A 15,113-nucleotide genomic window follows, 5' to 3' on the forward strand; every position below is an offset into this window, starting at 1 on the left:
TTCCAATGACTGTGCTTGGATTGCCTGACATTTTTTATTAATTATTATTTTTTTTTGGAAAGGAGCAGTAGGAAACAGGAGAATCCACACCTTGAGTTTTCTTGGCAGCTTTAGGAAGTGATAGTGTGACTTACTGCAAACCTGGTACTGTCTAGAAATCCATTGAGTATCCCTCTTGTTAAGTGAGCCTCTGGGGTCAGCCAAAGCTCTGCAACTTATGCTCACCCCGAAATTTTATGTAATAATTTTTTTTTTTGCCAATTATTTTTGACATGATCACTTCCAAGTGGATCACCTCTCTTGTTCACTGGATTTGTCTCTCAGGGATTGTTGAAAAAATCAGAATTATTCTAAAATTATTAAAGAGGTATTCCCATTAAGAATATCCTGTAAGATCTACAAGTAATTCTACACATAATTTATAAGGCAGGGGTTTGAGGGATGGAAGGATTATTAGAACAAAAGGATCACTGTGAAGAAATCCACCGAAGTGGGAAGTCTACATTTTGATATAATGAAAACACTGTCCTATTCTCACCCTATATAGCATTGCATTACTATAAAACTTCATCAGTCTGGCAACATTTACTCTATGCTCTTTACAAAGTCTGTGTGACATGATTGCATAAATGGGATCCTTGTCTCTGAAAAGCGTTATAATTCATTGATGGACACTAATCCCATGCTAAAGGATATAGACCCATCTGCACTATGGGAAAATTATGAGCTTTATGATTCACAGTCTAATTATTTTGGATAGTGGGTGATAATATTGTATTGAAGGTGATGATGAGACACATAGACACAGCATATTGCAACTTGGAGAGACTCTGGTCCAACAGCCACATTTTTTACTCTGAGAAAAAGGGGACCTGGAGGGGAGAAGGATTCACTCAAGGTCACATTAGTAGTTAGTGGGAGAGCCAAGTCTAGACTCCATAACTCCTCACTTCTAGTTTATTGCTCTTTTCTTATTTCATCCCTTATAATTTAAAACATTTGCAAATTTATTTCTAGTGTGTAAATTGTACTTCATTGAACTTGCAGAAATTTTCTGTAATATAGAATGATACAGAATATTTAGTAATGGGGAGAATATATTAGCCTGGAATGGAATCAGAAATAATTTAAGTTCTGAGACATAAGGAGTCATTTCTGAGATGAGGGAAAGTGATAGGCAAGCCAGTGCCCTTTCTTAGGATATAATTGGAACCATGCTGCTGTTTCTGATCTTTGGGGAATATGTGGGAGTTTGTTTTTGGCTAAGACATTGCCAGTCTCTAGAACACAGATTCCATATCTATCAAAACAGAAAGCTGGGCGTGATGAACTGGGCTTTGTAGACTGTTCAGAACTGAACTCTGTGAGTTTGTGATTTTAGGTTATGTCCCATGTTTAAGATGACTTGGAAAAAAAAAAAGGAAGGCCTTGCTGAGTCACTACCTGCGTCACCTGCTTTGTTCTTGCTGGGAAATAGGGCAAAGCTGGGCAGACATGAAAATGTGGTTGACTTCAGGTGGGCGCTCTGCATGAGTCCCAGTTGTAGACACCTGTCTCAGAAGGGGTCTGTGGGAGGGTTGACAGTCAGAGAAGGAGAAGGGCATATTTGTGGTCCCAAGTGCTGCAGGCAAGGAGAGATGATTGATAGGAGAAGAAGCCATTTGGGGGTGGGTGGCTGGTGAAGGAAACACAGCTGTGAACTGGTAGAAAAAGGAACAAGCAGGCATTTATTGGCTGCTTATTTTGTATGGACAAGTATTATTTTTTTAATTTCTCCAAAACACATTAAAAATAGGTGTTATTATTTGGATTTTAAGAATGAATAAATTAATTAGAGAGGGTTAGTTATTTTGTTCATGGTTAGGCTGCTGGTACCTAAGGATGGAAGGAGTCATTGTGGGGTCTGACTCTAAATCCCCTTTTCTTTTCAAAGTTAATTATGTGTGCTGTGTTCTGGGTGCTGGGGATGTGGAGATGAAGGAGACAGGTAAAGTCAGGACCTCATATTGCTCGCAGTCTACGAAGTAGCGAGACAGAGAACAAAGTAAACAAACCCACACTCTCAGAGAGTGGAAAGTGCTACCCTGGAGAAGACAGCAGCATCAGGGAATAGCGAGTGACAGGGTTACACGGTGTGTTTTACATCCTAGTCCATACGCTGGTGTGTAAATGAGGTGAGCTGACTTGAGGACACCAGATTCTTGAGGCTAGAATTTAGGCCTGGCCATGATGTAAATCAACTGTGTTACTGGGAGTAGTCACCTCCCCATCATTAATATCCAGGAAAGTAAACGCTATCCTTCCCACTTCACTGGATGGGGAGGGAAGAGGGAGTGAATCATTTGGGTGTGCAGCTGTTTTTAAAGCCTCAGTAGGTTATAAAAATACAAGCAGTTTTTTTTTATTTTAACAGCTTTGGTTAACTTTTAAAAGGATAAGTTTTTATATTTAACTACTGCATTTTGTGTGCTTTGAGGAAATATCTTCCCGTATTCCTAGACCACAATGAGGACCTCCCTGTGTGCCCCCCCTCCCCCTTCCATAACAATCTCTGGAGAATTTGGATTGCACTTGTCAGCATTGAGAGAACATTGGGTGTGTGGAGCAAAGGGCTCGCCTCTAGGTCCTGTCATTGGAAGGGGGTGAGGATGGACTAGAGGAGCAGCTAGATGGACTAGGGTCAGAAAGATGGATTGAGTAGCGGGGGGAGGTGGGAGTCAAACTAGGTTTGACTTTACATTTGCACACAATGGGGCTGTTGGTCAGCAAATACTTATTGAAGGCCTATTATGTGCCAGGTCATGGCTGAGAAGGGAGAAGGAATAGGAGACACTGTGAATCAATTCAGCATTTGCCGTGAGCTTGCCCTGGGTGGAGAGCCTGGGATGCTGAGAAGCTGTGTGCCCTCGAAGAGCATCCTATTCAGTAATGAATATCTGTCCTGTTCCAAAAAGTATGCATATCAATTATTCATGTAGACAGAGGTGATATTTAAATATGTATAATACCCTGTACTGAAGGGACACCTGCTTTGCCAGGGAGAACCTTTTCATTGTTGGATTGTGGGGAAGTTCAGGGGGTCCTAATGGAGGAGCTTGGAAAATTGGGTTGGTGTGAAGACACTTGGGGTCTTGGGAGAGAAGCTGTTTACCAAAGGGCAAGGGCATATTTAAGTATTTTAGCAATCCCTGTTTCATACCTCTGTGTACTGGTATATATGAACCTTGCATGTGGTTATTCATTTATCTTTCAGTGTTCTTAGTGTAATAACTGATGTACACATAAGGCCCAGAGGAGGGAATGATTGGAAAGGCATCATGGGGTCAGAGCTGCTTGAGTGGGGTTTTGTAATATGAATAGGAGTTTGGTAAAGCACTTTCTAGAAAAAAAGGGAGAACCTGGCTAAGAGCATTAATATGTGAAATATCACAGAATTTGACTTGGTTGGGGTGAAGGGATTTTTGTGTTCAGGGGACTGTAAGCACAATGGTACCATTGAAAGAGCAAGGGAGAAAGGGAGATCACATCCATATTACCCATCCCACAAGGGAAGGGAAAAGATCCCGAGTGGGGCAAGCAGGCAACTTTTACTTTTATTTTAAATAACTGCAATGTGCCAGGTGTTAGGCAGTTTGTTAATATTGTCTCTAATCTCCCAGTAACCCCATGAGGTAGGGAGTTGTATTCTTCCCTCTCCCTGCAGGTGAAGAAACCAGAACTCAGGATGTGACTTGCACAGTGTCACACAATGGCGGGGACAGGATTTGATCTCGGGTTTGTCTGACTGCAAGGCCTAAACATTCCATATCTATACTATGTCCCCTCTATATCCCATGAATTTAGTTACAACCATGAGGAGCAGGGTGCTTTCTTTGCACAGCAGTGAAGCTTGTAACAAAAACAGGAGGCATCAGTATCCTTTTCTGCAAAATGGGGGACCAGAGTCCTTGCTCCACGTGTTGGCAGGACTCAGGAAGCTTCAGTACCTTCCAGGCTCTTCAGCAAGGCTATCCATGGGGAGGTGGCTGCTTCAGTCTGTCTTTTCTGAGCCTTCGACTTGACTTTCAGTCTCGTGAGACCATCCTGGTGGTGACAGAGAATGTGCTGATCACATGGATGCTGGGTATTTCTGGTTTGTGACAGGACTTTCTCAGAGTAAGTCAATACCATGGTTCCCATTGTGATTTGGCTTCTCATGTAACTTGACTTTAGGGAGAGACTGTGTCAGTCATGCCGAGGACAGAGTGTCTGTCTGTGTGCCCTTCCTATTTCTTACTGGACGTGAATGTTTGTGTTTTGGTTCTCCTCCCCCAACAATAAACACAGGGAAGACAAACAAAATCAAGTGAGAGGCAGTGTAGCGTGGTAGTCAAGAGCACAGACCTTGAGCCAGATTGCCTAGATTCAATTCCTGGCTCTGCCACTGTCTAGCTCTGTGTTTATTTGCGCCTCAGTTTCCTCATCTGCAAAATGGGGATAATGATAAATGTACCTATTTCATAAGCACTGTTAGAAAGGTTAAATGAATTAATATTTGTAAAGTGCTTAGAAAATTGCTGAGCATATAACAAGTGCCCTATGAGTGTTTGCTAAACAGCAGCAGCAACATTTTCTACACTGGCCCTGCCTTCTGCTGCCATTACATACTGATATTACGTACTGTCATATGTTAGAGCATTCTGGTTTTCTTCAAGACCTAGCCGGTGGAGGCACAGTCTGACTTCTGCTGTGTGTGGTGAGGCACTGAGGGGTGACATGTTCACGTGCTTGGTCTGGTGGAGACTGGTCGTGATGCCTACTTTGACACATGAACTTCACTCTGGAAAATATGCAGCTCAGGAATACCAAGTGTAGCAATAACTTATTTTTGCTAGAAGAACAGAGATGACCTGGCCAGCATGATTAAGTGTTTGAGTATTGACTTGTGAACCAGGAGGTCATGGTTTGATTCCTGGTCAGGGCACATGCCTGGGTTGTGGGTTCTATCCCCAGTAGGGGGCATGCAGGAAGCAGCCAACCAATGATTCTCTTTTATCATTGGTATTTCTATCTCTCTCCTTTCATCTCTGAAAAACAAACAAACAACCAACCTCCACAGATTTTGGAGTAAAGAAAATTTGCAGCTGAGTTTATCTATTTTTAAATTTCTTCCTGGTGTTGTAGCCTGCAGCCTATGTATCCATAGTTTTATCTGGTTGGGTCAGTAGGTGGGTACTTTTTAATTTGGTTTTAATTTGGCTCACATAAAAAGAAACAACCAAACATTTGGTTTCTGACCAACAGGCTTTAAAGATCTGCTGTACCCTCATGTATTGTATCCCCGTGGGCAAGGATGCTGGCCACCAATCTCTGGGCATCCACATACTCTTTGTTACTTCCTTGCCAAAATTAGGGTGCTGAATGGTGATATGAGCTCATTTATCTCTGGCATGTTAGCTGCAGTTTTGAAAGAGGTTTTTAAAAATCAGATATATTTGTAGTGACTCTGATCAGCAAAAGAAACGGATTGATCATCTTAATTTTTTCTCTCCACTTGGCAATTGTGCCCCTAGGAATTCTTATTTCAGCTTCACACCTTCCTAATCCCCAAAATATTCCTGTGTATCCTGCTCAAAAAGTGGAATGAAACTAAATAATCATTACCATTGTGTGGAGTGGGGGAGATTTTAATTTATTAAAAAAAATTAAAAATATGTTCTTATTGATTTCAGTGAGGGAGGGAAAAGGAGAGAGGAATAGAAACATCAATGATGACAGAGAATCATTGATTGGCTGCCTCCTGCATGCCCCTGACTAGGGATGGAGTCCGCAACCCGGGCATGTGTCCTGACGGGAATCGAACCGTGACCTCCTGGTTCATAGGTCAAGAATTTCCTCACCCATAGTAAAATCCATTCTCCGTAGTTTCCGTGACATAGTCTTCCCTTATTGAAACATTGCCCCCTTCCCAATCTTATCAGGATCGCTCCCAGGTGCCTTTCAATACTTTTTTCTCTGACATCACCTCTGCTTAGAATACACCTCTGACCCCTAAAACTCCCCTCTCATGTTCAGCTATTTATTGAAGTTGGTTCCATTTCCCGAGGGCAACAGTCATCCCTTCCATTTCTGTATCCTCAAGTCCAAAATAGGTGTGCAAGAGATAGTCGCTGAGCAAATAAATGACAAATAATAAGGGGTAGACATAAGGCATTTTGGAATTTGGGGTGGAAATTCTAGCTAGGTAGGGATGGCAGGTAGCTCCAGGAGAAATGGTATTTGAGCTCCCCTTCAAATCTGGTTCTAAGGATGTGGAGAAGAGCCTGGTGGTCATCACCAGTGTGCTAGCTCTACAGGACAGAGTACCATCATCCCCAGAGTAAAATAAGGAGGGAAAGCTCAGGAGTCCATTGTGCTGGTGCCTGTCTGTGGTCTTGAGCTGGGTTATCTAATGCAGGGAAGCCTGCTTCCTCGTACACAGCTGGCATGGCAGCAGGCTCCCCATCCTTCGTGATGAATGGTCCTGGAGGAAAGGAATTCAGAATGTTGCTTGTATTTTCATCTTTACTTCTCCTTTGGAGCTGCCTTTCTGGATAGCAGAGAGGTGACCTCAGCAGCCAGAGACAGAAAGGAGCAAAATGAGTCATCTCAGGCCCTAATGAGGTTCATGAGGGACCCTTCCTGGGACTGAGGTCAGATGAGGTTATGCTGTGCCCAGAGTGAGTTTTGCCTGGGGCTCCAGGCGGGACTGGAGCAGAGCTGAGCTAATTTTACCCACAGGAGCTGACTGTGCTGAAGGGCAGGGCTTATGACATTGGCCTTATCATCCTGTGATGCCCAGAGAGCTCCCAAGGTACAGCCCCATTCTGTCTGGGCTGTTTTTCTCCTCCAGTTTAATATATTTTTCCATTAGGTGTGCATATCAGCAGGCAGGATGCTGAAAAGCAAAGAGCTTCGGGTTTTGTGGAAGGCAGGCAATGGAGCTGGATTTGGATCCTGTCTCCACCCCTTGCTTACGAGGCAGCTGACCTTGGGCAAGTTATATAAATTCTCCGAGTCTCAGTTTCCTCATTTGTAAAATAGTGCATATGCCTGTGCCCTAAGATTGCTCTTTGGTTTACACACTAGGTGACACTTAGCAAGCACTCACCCTTTGCCAGTCACTGCTGTGGCTGCTTTATTCATGATGATTCATCTAATCTTTTAAACAAACCTATGAAGAAGGTATGATTGCTAACACTGTTTTACAAACAAGGAAATAAGGACAGGAGCAGGCATTTCTGGAGGCTGACTCTGTGGGGCTGCACAGAGCAGATGTGCTAGGTGTGCAGCCGGCATGCTTTTGAGGTACTGAAGTGTTCAGGGGCAAATCTGGAAAAGAAAGAGGTTAAGCAAGAAATTCCCAGGAAAGAGCTAGTATTTTCGCTATACCCAGGTTTTCTGTTACATGCTTTAGAATTTATGTTGACCACAAGCTAGTTTGTGTAGTTCTGATGAGCTTACGACACCTACCACTAGTCCCTTATGGTCTCTTAGGTTTGTGTGGCCCATTATTGTAAAGTGAAATACTTTCCCTTCACAGAGGCATGGGAGGGTCCTAGGTATAGACGGATGTAGGTCTTTACTTGAGGAGATCAATCAGTGGGTGAATGGATGATCAGTTAATCGATCTATTGTCTTTTATTTTCTCTCTTCCATCTATCAGGATTAAGTGCAGGAAAGACGTCTCACACAATTTAAGTGGAAATGCATTAAATCAGGGGAAAAAAATACCAACAACATTGTTGGGAGGGATGGAGCCCTGGGAGCCAGGAGGCTACATCTGTAACTATTGAGTTAAAGAATTTGTTCTAAAGCCACAATCAGGGATAAAGACATTAGGAAGCCACTGTGGAGGCCTCTCAAACTTTTTCTCAGCATCCTCAGAGTTGGTGGCGGAACACTGTATTGTCCAGTAGAGTGGCATTTTGACACTTAGGGTTCCACAAAGTTGGTTGCCACTAGGAATAGCAGCAGGGTGAATTAGCTCCACATTCACCTTCTAAGTCTCACTTGAGTACATCTAATTGCTGGAATCTGATTTACTAGTTTCGAGGGAGCATGGGAAATGTAGTTTTTAGCAGTCTACTTCTGCCATGCAGTAGGGCACTTTAGAGGGGGGAAGGAGCTCTCATTGAACCAATTGAGAGAATGTGTCCAAAATTACTCCAAAATACTTAATATGCACCATTAATTATAGAACTTTAATATTATCTATCTATATATATAAATATATATAAAAGGCTAAGTGACTGACCATATGTTTGCCTATCCGTCCGACTGACCAGCCAGTACATATGACGTGCGCTGGCAATTAAAAAATAAACATTGCCTCGTGTATGCGTGATACATATAAAACTCTCACTGGTGCCAATCGCATATGTGTGTTTCGATCGTGAATTTGGTTGACACTTCTATTACAGAGAAAGGGCGAATAGCGATATTAAAATATTTCTTCTAATTTCTTGTGAAAGTGCACGAGTCTGTGCACTGGGCCACTAGTTAGGTATGATAGTCGACTTAATATTTTTTTATTTACATAAAATATATAACATTAATATACTCAGTATCCTGAAAAAGCAGGCCATTTATCCAAATTCTGTTTTTGATGTTATTAAAAAAGTATTTTTTATTGTTGATAGTATTATAGATATCTCCTACTCTCTCGTTCCCCACCGCCCACCCTCCCTCTTTATTTTTTAAGTTTTGACAACAGTGGTTGACTTGTAGTTTTTTAGTTCAGTTTAATCTTCTATAGGGAGTTATGCCTTGGACAGTTGTTCTGTTTATATAATTTGGTCACAAATGTTTTTTAAACACTTACTGTAAGCCTGACTCGGGTCTAGATTTGGCACTTTGGGCAAAGGTCAGTCATTGGTTCTTCCACTGGGAGCCCTCACTGGAGAAGGGAATAAGTCAAGTTCATCGTAAGAATAGTACAAAGAAGGTCATGATTGGTGTCCTAGACAGCAGGCTAAGTAAATTCAGAGAAGGGAGATTATTCTGACTGGACTGAGAAGCAAGGGAGGTTTCATGCTGAGTGACAGTGGTCAGGTAATTCACCATTGGAGGCAGTAACATCTCTTTAACAGGTATTTACAAATGTGGTGGAGTGTGATTTTTGTTTTTGTCTCAATACTGGAGGCCAGACCACCATTGCCATTGAGTGCTCAGGGCCAGAGATGCTAGACATCCTGTAACACATGAGACAATGCAGAAATAACTGTCTTTCTTTAAAGAGCAATTTTGTTCATGTTGAGAACTGCCAATGGCCTGGAAGGATGTATAGGATATCTATCTGGGATCTCAGGATGGGGAGGGGAAGTAGGTCAAGTACGAGAACATGGGAGTTAAGAGTTCAGTCTGAATATGCAGAGGATGTATGCTGAGTGGCAGTGAGAAGGAGTTTATAGTGGAACAGACTCTGTGTTATTCAGAAACTTGAGATATTAGATTAAGCACTTGGACTTACTGTGTTGCCACTGGGAAGCCACTTTAAGATATTGGTGCAGGGTCCTTGGAAGCAGAAACCCAGCCTTATCTTCTCGCTGTGCGTCAGTGAACTTTGGGTGCTTTCTGAATGAATGAATGAATGCCCCAAGCAAGTTGTTTACAGCAAGTGGACTAGTTGGTACCTGAGTTTTGCCAGGTGGGAATCCTGTGGTCCTGGGATAACCTAGCAGTCAACACTTAGACTTAAGGAGAATTCCAGGAGAGGGTTTGGCAGCCTGCTATGCAGATACTGTCTCCACATCCAAATGAAAGTGCTGTGGTCAGGCAGCAGTCCTAGTTGCCTTCCCTGTAAAGAGAGAAGCTACTGTCTCAAGGATCTTGAAGAAAAGAGGGTTTCTTTTATCGTCCTCCCTCATGGAGCCCACAGGCCACAAGGCATGTCAGGTGCATACTGTCCCGTCCGCATTAATGCCCTTGCCTCATAAGCTTATTAAAAATTGCCAATCAAACCAGCAATTTGCTGACAAGTTCATGCGCTGTGACCGTGACTGCAGTTATTCTGAGGGAGCAGCTTGCTGTTCTGCATGGTGATGCTATCACACGGCAGCGTCCCCTGTGTCAGCCTGTAGAGTCTTGGTGGCTTTTTGGCATTGGGGTCAGTGCTTTGTCCTTCTGATGGGATGGGCTTTGGAGGTTGGGAAGGAAAGCTTGGGTTGGAACTGACCAAACACAAATGTAAGCATTTCCTTGTTAGTTCCTCTCTAAGGTTTCATTTCTGAAATCTTTCAGGAGAGAGAAAGAGGTGTGTAGGTTTGTGGGATCGCCCCAGAGTCCTCATTGTATGTCTCAGAGAAGGACAGTGACTTGCCCAGGGCACCTCTTACGGCAGGTTTTCAGGGCACTGTGCTGCTGATGAAGTGTGTCATGTGCACTGGGCTACTGGCTCAGCTTCTTACTCTGCCATGAACCCTCAGGTTTCTCATCTGTAGAATGGCTGTCTTGGTCAGATGTGGCAGTAAGCTTTCCAAAAGGTGGGACAATGAAATCTTTGTTGACTACAAAGAAATACAGAAGTATTTCCTTTTATTCCTGATGTTCACTTTTATGGACCAGTAATCATTGGGACCATCTTTAGAAAAAGATTGGAGCACTGAAGACACTGCTGAGTTCACCCCAATCACAGAACCCTTCTGAAGAGTCCACTTCCCCACTGCACAGTGAGGAGATTTTGTGCTCAGATTTGGAGGTACAGCCCTGAGGGAAAACATGGTCAAACCTTGGAGTTGTGAGGAGTTGGGGATATACTCTTGCCTCAAGCCAGGGACTCATGTAGCAATATGATGGAGAGTTTGCTGGGAAGACGGGTTGGGGCCCCTCCTGGAGCCCTTGAGTGCTGGCCCGAGCACAGCTGCACATTATTTTTTGTGCAGTTCTGAGCACTGGTGGGAAGTCAGCTGGGAAAGCTGCGATGAAATGGGGTCAACCTTGCAGCACCTTCAGGATGTGCAGGGAGCCTGGGGTAAAAGTCAGGCAAGAAACAAGGAATCTTGCAGTTGGAGCAAAGGCCTCGAAATAGGGTGATTCCCAAGTTTTTGGCACATCCTAAGTGTTTTTTGTTTGTTTTTTTGTAATGGTTCAACTTTTTAATTAAGGTTATAATAAAAATGGTAATATTTTATATAAGTATAGAGCTGGGAAGTTTTCAAACCCATCAACTCCTTGATTTTACTCAACATCACGGGGAGATGGAATATAGGGTTCTTACCCCTATTTCACAAATAGAGAAATCAAGACTCAGAGAACAAGTGGAATTTCTCAGGCTGCTTAGCTGGTCGATGTGGAAGCTGGGAGGATGTCACATCTAATACTCTCTCTGGTTCCAATTATCTGGATCAGTGGTTTTCTCAAACTCACTTTCTGTACCTCTATACCCACTTGACTGTGTTGGCTGACATTCTTGGAAGCCTAAATGGCCATGAATTTCTAAGGTCCTAGAGACAAGCTGTAAGATTTTAAAGATGAGCTATAGGTAATTTGGGACACAAAAGGTGTTCGTCCTTCTGGCTGTTTATAGCTGTCTAGGTTTGTTCAAGTTGAAAATGTCCATGAGAGCATGGAAGGAACGAGATGGGCCTCTGTCACTTACTGAGCATCTCCTTTGCCATGGACACAGTGCTACATACTTTTCCATCTGTGTACTTAGATACATTTATAGATGGGGCGATTATAACACAGTGTTTACGGTAATATTCTGCTAAGCAGCTTTTGTATATACATATTCAATAAGTTAATTCTCATAAAAACCTAATTTGGTTGATAACATTATTATTTCCCATTTTATAGACAAGAAAAACTGAGGTTTAGTGAGATTGAAATAACTCACTTGTGAGAACACAGGTCCTAAATAGACTATAATCCAAGTTTTCTAGTTTGAGAATTCTTTCTTCCCTGTTACACTACATATTGCCCATCTCACTGATAAAAATGCAGAGCTGCTTATTACAGAGGTATGTCTCAGACCTTGGAGGTTATAGGAATCAGAGCCAGAAGGTGCTATGAAGACCTCAGTAGGCTGGAAGTTTTCAAGCTCTGTTCCTCGAGCGTGTGAGACTCCAGGAGTGGCTTTGGGGTTGGGCTGGGTGATGGGTGTGGGAGATGACAAATGGTGAGAGAATAGCAGGGAAGAGGACTTCTGGAGCCCAGGCTGAGACTGTTATTTACAAGCTGAGCATTTGCAAAGCATATCACTGAAAGAAAGAAAAAGGCTCTGTTTTTAGGGAAAGGAAAGTTTGAAACTCATTGTTCTAGCCTAGTTTGTCTTTTTACTACAACCAAAGTGGCTTGGTAAAAGTCATAGTTGCCAGGCGTCCCAGAACTTTTCCCCTTTTTCAAGAAGATGTGCTTTTTGTGCACCTCAGTCTGAGGCCTTGGGAGCACCTGGCTGCAGGTTCAAGGGTCAGGCAGCCTCTGAGAAGCTTCCTTCAGAAGCTTCAGGTTACCCCATGTGCACAATACTTGACCTGTATCTTTCAGCTTGGCTATGTCTCCCCTTTGGACCTTGGGAACCTCACGGAGATTAGTTTCCTTGCCCAACCTTCAAACACATTGTCTAACTGAATACCTGTGATTATTGAGTGTTCACTGTGTACACAGTGCCGGGAACACAGGCAGGGTTTCTGATGTCACAGGTCTGGTGAGGAGACAGAAACAAATAAGGACTTTTGACAAATGTTTTTTTGGACATGGTTATGTTTGTTATATATGATCATCATGTGTGATAGTTACACGAGGATGATTTTATCTCCAATAAATGGAATAGAGAGAGAGGCTGGACAATGGGAAAGGTTAGGGGTTGCTTGCCCTGTGAGTTAGTTAATTCTGGCCTTTCCACGTACTCCCTCTGGAGTTGGCCAGTTTACTTTTCCTTTAAGTCTTCCTTTCTCATCTGTAATGTGGAAATGAGACTGATCAGCTCACTGGGCTGTTGATGGGATTAAATGGCATAATGTATGCAACCTGCTTAGTACAATGCTCAGCCCAGAATAAACACTCATTCAATTTTAGTGGTTATTGTTATTATTAGTATTTGGCAGTGAGGAGCCAAAGATACTATTTTTTAAACCCATCAATGGTGTAATTGGAATTTTGCGTCTCAAATAAAACCGCTCTACTTTTAGAAATACACTCTAATAGTGTTAAAAACAAAAAAAGACTGTAACACCTTGGCCTGCAACAATTATGGTATGGGTTTCAGTTGACCTTTCTGAGTTATCTCTGTTTGCACCTGACTGTCCACCTTTGCCACTAGTGCTCACACATCTGTGTCACAAATTAATTTAGTCAGTGCTTCTCTCCAGTGTTGAGCACAGGAAACAGATGACAAAATGCAAAGCAGAAAACAATCATCACTGAGCTGTGTGTTCAACTGCCTTGGGAATGGCTTTCTGGGGGAAATCCGGCCCCTCCATAATGACATTGATGACTTGGATCTTTGCAGAAATTGAAGAGAATCCTGATGACTAGCGTGTTGGGAGAGGACTGAAGGAAGCCAGACCAGTTGCTGCACTCTCAGATCTTCTCGGGTGCCCTCTGGCTCCCAGGTGACCTGCAGCAGGACCTCTGGTATGTAAATGGGCCTCTTCCCTGCCTCAAAATTTTGTCTCAAATCTTAAGAAGTGGCTGGGAGGTTTTTATTAATTAATTTATTTATTTGCTTATTTATTTATTTAATATTTTTATTGATTTCATAGGAAGAAGGGAGAGAGAGGTAGAAACATTAATGATGAGAGAGAATCATTGATCAGCTGCTCTTTCCTGGGTTTCTAGCCCAAAACCTTGGATGTGCCCTGGCCTGGGAACTGAACCTCAACTCCCCAGTTCATAGGTTGATCCTCAACCAGTGCGCAACACCAGCTGGGCTGGGGAGGTTTTTAATGGGTTGAAAATTTATCTTTTGTATCTGCAACTTGAAATATCCTGTTCCCCTGAATTCGTGCTTGGGAGCTCCCTCAGTGCTCTCTGGTCAGTAGCTCCTTACTGCATGCTTATTTCCCCATGGGCATATTGCAGAGAAACTGGAGCCTGTGTTTCTAACAACTTCTCCAAGGAAAAAAACTGCAGGTCACGTTTCCGGAACTGAGAATCTCAGGAGTCTCCCAAACGTCCATCTCTATTATCTCCTTTGGGCCTGGCATTTGCTTGTAGCTGAAAAGGGAGCGTTTGTCTTGAGCATTCCTGTAAACTTGTGTGACTTGGCAGTTGGAAACTTGACAGTTACGGCTGACCTTCAACTGCAAGAGGGAGTAGTATCTAGACATAACCTGTAGAACATCAGATTATTGCCCTGTAATTCCAGAGCCTTAATGTTCCTTTGTCTTGAGAATGACCTCACTGCTTTTTGAATTTGTAATGGAATGCACAGTCATTTACAAGTAATAACACAATGATCCCTTACACTTTGTACTGCCTTCCCTTTCTCCAGAGGGCTTTCACTCACATTATCTGATTTGATCCTCATAAGTGTCCTGAGAGGTAGACAGAGGGTCTGTGTTAATCTCCAATTTTCAGGTGTAGAAACCAAGGTTTGTGAAAGCTTGAACTGTTATTTAGAGATCGTACAGCTATCAGAAGTGCACCTGGAATCTTGAACAGTCTAACTCCTAAACCAGTGTTCTTTTGGGTACTTACTCTTGCTATGACCTTGGGAATATACTTAACACCTCTGCTCGACAGTTTCCCTCCAACTAAATTAGGTAGAAGACTCCCTCGAGGGGTAACTGCCAGAGGGATTAAATGAGACTATCTGGGGAAGCAGTTACTAACCCATAAAGCGTGCTTCTAATGTGAGGCATTGTCGCTACTTGTACCTGAAATCCAGGTAGTGCCATGAACTGTGACAGAAAAGAAATCTTACCCCTTTTTGTGAAGACAACATATTCTAGAATGATGCTGGGGTTGTCAGGGGTCACAAACAAACTCCCAGCCCTGCGATGGACAAGACTGTCCCTACTGTCCTGCCTGCAGGCCACGAGAGCACTTGGGTTGGGAAGACTCTTTTTCTACAGAGCGCTATCTCTTAATATTCCTTGGAACAGTCTTGCATCTTGGAGACAGTTTTAGATCTGGCAGGACTGGAGAGCAGG

The 15,113-nt window shown here is 43.0% G+C and overlaps 1 protein-coding gene across 2 annotated transcripts in view; it reads left to right on the forward strand.

The window, feature by feature from the left end:
* Positions 1 to 15,113, forward strand: part of LPP (LIM domain containing preferred translocation partner in lipoma) — a 653,115-nt gene that overhangs the window by 44,101 nt on the left and 593,901 nt on the right. For both annotated transcript variants that reach the window (XM_006765861.2, XM_006765860.2), the window contains exon 2: positions 13,469 to 13,593. The gene's annotated coding sequence lies outside the window, so the exon portion shown is untranslated. The remainder of the gene's footprint in view (positions 1 to 13,468; positions 13,594 to 15,113) is intronic.

Source organism: Myotis davidii, unplaced genomic scaffold (assembly GCF_000327345.1).
Source record: "Myotis davidii unplaced genomic scaffold, ASM32734v1 scaffold41, whole genome shotgun sequence".
Lineage (NCBI taxonomy): Eukaryota > Metazoa > Chordata > Mammalia > Chiroptera > Vespertilionidae > Myotis > Myotis davidii.